At 39.8% G+C, this 7,718-nt stretch overlaps 1 non-coding gene across 1 annotated transcript; it reads left to right on the top strand.

Annotated features, from left to right (window-relative positions):
* Positions 1-5,319: 5,319 nt before the first annotated feature.
* Positions 5,320-5,479, top strand: LOC141650824 (U1 spliceosomal RNA). Its single transcript, XR_012546836.1, has one exon. It is a non-coding gene; the product is annotated as a U1 spliceosomal RNA (small nuclear RNA).
* The last annotated feature ends 2,239 nt before the right edge of the window (positions 5,480-7,718 follow it).

Here is a 7,718-nt window from a genome sequence, read left to right as displayed (position 1 = left end):
CACTTTGGGACGAGCTAGTGCCCATGTTTTGAAGGCCCGACTCGGTCTCAACACAAAAAATTAGAAAACAAAGGTGGCCCAACCCGGCCACCTACTAGGTGGGATGGGCTCGGATTGGACGAACCCAAATTAGCACTGGCCCTACCCAGTTCGGTCCCTCCTTCGTTCGTGCGGCCGTGCATGGGCTCTAGTGTACATCTTTATTCAATTAGTCTTGCTGAAGACGGGTCGGAGCAAGTGACGGATAATGCCACTCACAAAACGAATAGGGGGACAAGGTGGGGGCACCCTCATGTGCTTCCCTCTCTTCTCTATTTGGGTTATTTGTGAGGGAAAATGGTATCCGTCACTCCAAAGTGACGGATACGTGCCGTCACAAATGAGATTTTGTGATCTTTATTAGTGGGAATGGATTGTGTGGTATAAACATTGCAAATTTTCTACTTTAAACAAGCCTAAAAATTGTTGGAAGAAAAAAAAATACTTCCTCCATTCAACTCACTCTACCACTTTACTTTTTCACGTTTGCCAACACGTGTTTTACGTGGTAAATATCGTTAGCTACGTACTTGCAAAAATTATAAAAGTTAGATATTTTAAATGTACTTGTAAAGATGAATCAAACAAGATCTCACATGAATATATTTTCACTTATGTATTGAGAGAAAATCGAAACTGAATGTTCATTTATGAATAGGGTAGAAAATGGCAAGTGATAGAGTGGAGTTGAATGGAGGAAGTATATACTAGTACATAACAAGTCTATCCAAAAAAATTTCCTCGGAAATGGAGTATGGTAATCGATCATTCTCTCGAATCTAGGAGAGAGCTAATAAGACGGCGACAGCAAAAACAACATAAAATTATTAACACATGTTTTAATTTTTAGTGTCAACATAAGTTCATATGAAGTCATTAAGTGGAAAAACTGTGATAAACTAGAGAAGGCGGTACGTGGATACACATGTACAAAGCCAGGAGGATTGATTTAAATCACTGATCTACATATGTTGAATTGTCGGCTAGCTTGATAAATGGGGTGAAAACCAATTTCATAAGTAGTTTGAGTTTATAATTGAATTCAACAAACCTGCGAGCACGACTTGATGTAGCATAATAACAAAAGCAGAACCTTCATTCACTCGCCTAATAGTAAAATGAAAGTTGGTCGACTATTAAAATGTCGTCGAGTGATAATAACACATTAATAACAACAGTTAGTCTTGCTGAAGACGGGTCGGAGCAAGTGGCGTATAATGGCACTCACAAAACAAATAGAGGGGACAAGGTGGGGGCACCCCCATGTGCTTCCCTCTCTCCTCTATTTGGGTCATTTGTGAGAGAAAATGGTATCCGTCACTCCAAAGTGACGGATACGTGCCGTCTTCAATGAGATTTTGTGTAATAACAAATAAACCGCCTTTGACATAGTTATTTTCCTTTGAAAAACAATCCTCTTTATAACTACGCATTAATAGATAGTACTTCTAGTTAAGTACGAGTACTTCTTACTTCGCAAAATTTTTTTTGCAATATACTTGTATGACTTAGTTTTTACTATTTTTTCAATTACTGTACTCCGTACGTACTACACACATACTATTATAATAGTTGTTGGTACTTCGGATGAAATGAAGTACTACTACAAAAAGTAGGACGCGGAGAATGGAGAGAGAAGAGAGATGATAATAGCAGGACGCACTGACGCAGCACATGGCAAATGGCAGGGCAAGTAGCAATTTAACCAATACGATGCGGATGCGGGATTCCCACCCATACATAAATGGAATGATTTCAGGGCTGCTAAGTATTGTCACTAATGACTCATTAACCATTTCTCATTTCTTTATTTACATTTTAATAATCATATTAATATTATTAATATTAATATTAATCAGTTGTGCGGCTGCACTACCTTTCCAGAGAATACTTTGTATATTTTGGATACTTGGTCGCTATGGCCACTGAGTACTGACCGACTCTTGTCACACTTGTCAGCTTAATTTATCTTCATATACTTTTTACGAAGGAATTCGCATGTTATTTTTGATGTGCACTGGGTAAATTATCGCATATACGTAATAGCCTAAAAATCAAGTAATCAAGTAAATCATTTAAGAGTAACATGATTAAAGCCTAACAGGCATAGTCTCAGGTCATAGATATTCCACAAAATTGCTCTTGAAGAGGCTTGAATCTGAACCCCTTGGGAATTTCACCAAGTTTTACGTTTTTACGATTTATCTTGGACATACTTTAACCATGGAAGCGGTAACTTGTACTCTCTCTCTATTCCGTTGAATATTTTACGTTTTTTATTTATAAGTTATAATTATTTCAATTAATTGTTAAAACGTTTTTTAACATGTTTTTGATGGTAAAACCTGGCCATGAGCAATAGATTAGCAAAAAAATTACTTGGACAGAGAGACTATGTTACGGTTATATTCATATGTCATAGGGTTGATTAAATTTGAAAATGTGATGGGGTTATAAATTCCCTATCTCGACTGTCAATCTCACGATCTAAAATTTTCTTACAAAAAATAAAGATAGATGATTAATTAATTAGATTTTAACATGAAAGAAGTAATGATAATGATTTACTCTCTCCTATTCACTATATTCTTCCCCTTTATTTTTTGCACAAGAAATAAGAAAGTAAATTTGGACCACACAAAACACACTACCCTACATGCCATTGAATTTGGATCACACAAATCAACCCCAAAAAGGAAATAGGGAAGAAAACCCGAATAACCAAATAAGGAAATAGGGAAGAAAACCCTGAATAGGAGGGAGTATTTTATAAAAACACAAGTAGTGGGTATGGCGGTTGTGCTCCAAAAAACTTACTAATTGAGCTATATAGTCTACTCTATTAAATTAGCTTATCAGATAGCCATCTCTTTTATAATGCATAAGAAACTTAGATACTTAATCTACAACATGATTGATTATAAAATGCACAATAGTACAATACAGCGTATCTGCAGCTTATGATGAACTAACTGATCCGCATCTAAAGAGAATAAACTACTAAATCATGTACATATAATTGTTTTATAGAGTTTTTTTTTTAAAAAAAAAAAATTGGGTTTAATATCAATAAAATTCGCAATTATTTAGTTAGTAGTAGCTAAACCCTGGATATACGTCTTAGAATTTGTGTTATTGTTACATTTAACAAGGTGATGGATGTTGACTAACAAAACACTCTGCATTATAAGTGTATACTCCGTATAAGATAGTAATCGTAATCGTAGTGAAGTTACTTTCACAAAGATTTTAAACCGAGACATGAATTATTCATTCTTGTTTATTTCTTTGAGAGCTTTTAAATGAACTGTCAATGTATTACGTATGAATAATACTCCGTAATCCATATACCATCCTTAAATAATCACAAAGGGTAAATTTGAAAGAGTTGTTTTAGGGTGTATTTTTTTTGTTGGCAAATGTAGCGAAATAACTCGACATTCACATTAAAAAAAAACACATCATAACGTACTAAAAACTACTTATCATAATTGCGTGATATCATTAGCTTAATTTATTATTTTAAAAAAATACTCTCTTCGTGTTAGTCATTTGTTTATCTTTATTTTTAGCACAAATACAAGAAGAGGGGAGGGGGATCTCATTTGTGGATATTGTGAATTTGTGATTGAATGACAAGTGAAAATAGGCTATGTGAATAATTAAATTACCTTTTTAAAAACATTCCCAATATAGAAAGACAAACAAATAAATAAAACGACTAAATATAGAATATGTAAACAAATGACCGAGACGATCGGACTAGTAGACCTGGCAAAATGGGTCAGACCCGAATGACCCGACCCGAAATGGATGACCCGAGACCCGAAAATGACCCGAACTTGCTTGACCCGAATACGACCCGAAACCCGAATTGACCCGCCCCGACCCAGACCCGACCCGAACATTGTCTGACCCAATGTTGACCCGACCCGAGGTGACCCAATCCGAAAAGACCCGACTCATAACTGACCTGATCCCAAATGACTTGAAGTGACCCAAAATGATCCGAAACGACTAGTACTAACTCATATTAATACTATATATATATATATATATCAAAATAAAGTTTCATTGGTTACAATAATCCCTAATAAATAGTTACTTTTGCAAAATAGTATTTCTTTATCAAAATAGTATTAACCTAAGTGCTTAGCCATTAACTCAAAAGCAACCCGACCCAGACCTATACCCGAAAATAACCCGACCCGAAATGGCCTGACAACAGGCCACCCGAAATTGACCCGAAATCCGAAAGTGACCCGACCCGACCCGAAATATGCGACAGACCCGAAATGACCCGATCCAAACTGACTCGACCCGTACCCGACCCGAGTGACCCGTTTTGCCAGGTCTAGATCGGAGTAATATTTCACCTTGAATAAACGGATAAATTACTAACAACAAAATATACTCTAACCTTGAAACCTCTATGCTCAGAAATTGGGCCGACATTTTTATTCCTACCTACATCACGGTTCCAAAGGCCCATACTTAATTAAGTCTCCAAGCCCACGCTTTTCACTACTCTTTATTTAGCGTTGTTCTTCCAACCAGACGAACAATTTCCCTCTAGCTCTATTCGTGCTAACACAAACAAAACTTGGCTATCAAATTCACCTCTTAATAAAAAAAAAAATGATGAAACTTAGGTGAATTATCCTCCAACTTGAAACGAAAAAAAAAGAACAACAAAAAAGATACGGAAAGTTAATAGGGAATTGTTTGAAATAGACATACTTTTTTAACTGTATTTATATTTACATTGTTTCATATCATTTTCTTTTATCCGAAAATAATTGGTTCATTTGATGCGGATAAAACAAAAAGGTAAACTTTATATCTTATCCCTACCAATTCTAGAGTCGAGTTAGCGACATATGCAGTGACGGAGTCAGAATTTACAGTTATTGGGGCAAGAAATTCCAGCGAGATCGAACAAACAATGGCATAACGTAAAATTCAAAAAAGATCGGAAATTTTAACTAAAACTTTTAAAATTCTCCTTGGTCAGCGAGACGAGCGTCCCCCCAAAATCCGTCATTGGATATCTCAAATACAAATTTTATAAGATAAGAGGCCAGGGTATACTGAAACAAATACGGAGTATTAAGATTCACATAGCTGCAAGAAGGAAAAATTATTGTATTGAAGTGAAAATAGGACGGTTGTAGTGTGTGCACTATTTATTAGCAACGAAGAGCTCTCCCACATCGAGAAATCAAACTAAGATGACTATTTGACGCTCATATTAAAACAAATTGAGACACACCGTACAACATACTTACCTGGACGGGGTTAATGGGCTATCAAGAAGGCCCATGGTCTAGGTTTGTGGTATCCATTGCACTTCGGATAAGTACACGCCTAAGATCTCCCTAATGTGGGAGAGTCTGCGTCATCATTTCTTACTTTGGGGCCTGCGTTCGCGCGGCCCTGTTTATTCTAAGCTCAAGTTAATTCGTTGACTCCATTTGCTCGTAGTCTCGTTGATGATCATCCAGTTTCCGAAAAAAATATGTAATTATACCTGTAATATAATTCAAGTTCAGTTTTCGAACAAATACTTTAATTATTATCAACGTTACTTAGTAATATATTCCGCACTTCTACATGTTTGCATGGTAATCGTAGCATCCGATACTCGTGATATATTATAGCGCCATCTTGGGCATTGCCTTGCTCGGTGCACGTTGGTTGGCGAGTGCCATGCGTTTTTTACGTACTCGATAGAATCGAGGCGTCACAGTTGGCACTTGCATGCCCCCCTCATCTTCCACATGATTTTTGTTCCGGGTGTAATTCCAGAGCAAGTATAGTTACCACCCGTGGCTTGTTGAATGATGTCTTGAGTTGGATTCTCCCTTGGTCTTAATCGTTCCTCTCGGCCTCTCCTGCAACAATGAACGAACTGAGGGCTTGGCTTTGAGCCAAGCGTACCCACTCCGACGCCCAAGTCAGTAAACTTAGATGTATAAGTTGTATGCTAATTGGCTAGGAATATATTGTAGAGAGATAAGGAGGATTATACCAGATGAATAGTGTATTTAGGTTAAGTTGTGTATTTCTGGATTGGATCCTTTCCTCAATGAAGGTTGAGGAGTATTTATAGACTTCACCTTTTGTCACGTGGTGGCCAAGTGGCCAAGTGGCTAGCAGGTGGAAAGACTGATCTACCCCTCGGCCGAGGGACCTATGGCTGGCCGGCGGGCCCTGGTGACTCACCGCCGAGGGGTCTTGGATATGAGTACGCGGGTATGTGTTCCGGTGGCGGTTGTCATGCCGGACCCGGAGTTGGCAGGGCCGATGGGCCGTCGGCTAGGTCGTCTAAGTCGTTGACTTGTTTGTGGATATCTTTGACCTTGCTCAATATGTTGACTTGGTCGGCGGTGCGAAATATGCCCCATCAATTTGCCCCCAGCGTAGTCTATGCCGTGGTATGGGCTTCGATGTACGTCTGAGCGTATATTCTGCGCAAGTAGTTTGTAGAAAATTTTACAGATCGGCTTCTTCTGCGGCGGCTTCTTTTGCCTCTGCCTGGTCTTTCTTAGGCCGTACCATATCCCCCCTCCACATGGATGTGTATTGGGCATCCGATGTGGAAAAAAGAAAGGGACGCTGGTCGAGACCGGGTTTGAGAGTGCTTGGGTAGTTTTTGATTGCCCCGGCCGTGCCGTCTGGCCTGGTTGATCATGTGGCCGGCGGAGAACAGATGCTTGGGAATTTGTTGAGGAAGGTGAATAGGCAAGGAGATATGAATAGGCGTGTTGAAGACGCTTGGTCACTGTTGCATTGATTGACGTCTAACTGTTGCAACGATTGACATCCCGTGGTTGCATGTCCGACACGTGTCCGCACGCCGATTGGTTGACGCTTCATGGGTCATTTCTTTGATTGGTCCTTCTTCATGGGCTTTTCCCTATAAATAGGGCAGTTGCTCCGTGAAATTGGTCACCAATTTCATTCTCCAAAATTTTTTTCTTCTCTCTAAACTTTCAAGGGCTTCTGTCTTCTAACATTCAGAGTTGTTATTCCGGCGAGCGTTTTCTTCAAGGTAAACAAACTTTCCAATTCTTAATTTTGTAAGTTCATTGTAAACATGTCTTCTGCGATGCTCGGGGCCTAGTAAGCGGCGCCGGGGACGACCTCCTGACAAGGCCTGGGGGCCCTAGGTCTCCTTCTCCCGAAGTCGATCCTCGTATTCTGGAGGAATGGGAGGATGACTCTGATGTCGATGATGAGCCAGACGATTTTGATGATGATGCTGAAAGGGCTCGTCCTAGTAAGGCGAGGGAGTACGTTATGGATCATGGTGACGCTGTAAAAAGTCCGTCTTGACCGTGCTTGGACCCATAAGTTAGCCCGCCGCTCGTGAGATATTTTTCGAGAAACATTTCTTCTTTGGTGAGGGCTACGAAATTGTTATCCCGGAGGAGGGTCAGGCTGTCTGTTGCCCTCCCCCGGGCCACACCGGCGTATACATGCGGCACTTGGAGTACGGGCTCCGATTTCCGCTGAACGAGCATGTTATGGCCATTATTAAGGCCATGAACGTTGCTGTTGCCCAACTGCACCCATTGGCTATGAGGACCATAGTCGGCTTTGTCTGGCTTTGTCTCTTCAAGGGGGAGGCCCCAACGGTGAACTTATTTCGCCGAATTCATTACCTCCACCGTCAT

Source organism: Silene latifolia, chromosome 3, assembly GCF_048544455.1.
Source record: "Silene latifolia isolate original U9 population chromosome 3, ASM4854445v1, whole genome shotgun sequence".
Taxonomy (NCBI): domain Eukaryota; kingdom Viridiplantae; phylum Streptophyta; class Magnoliopsida; order Caryophyllales; family Caryophyllaceae; genus Silene; species Silene latifolia.
Note: the sequence above shows the minus strand (reverse complement) of the source record. Positions and strands in the feature narration are given on the sequence as shown.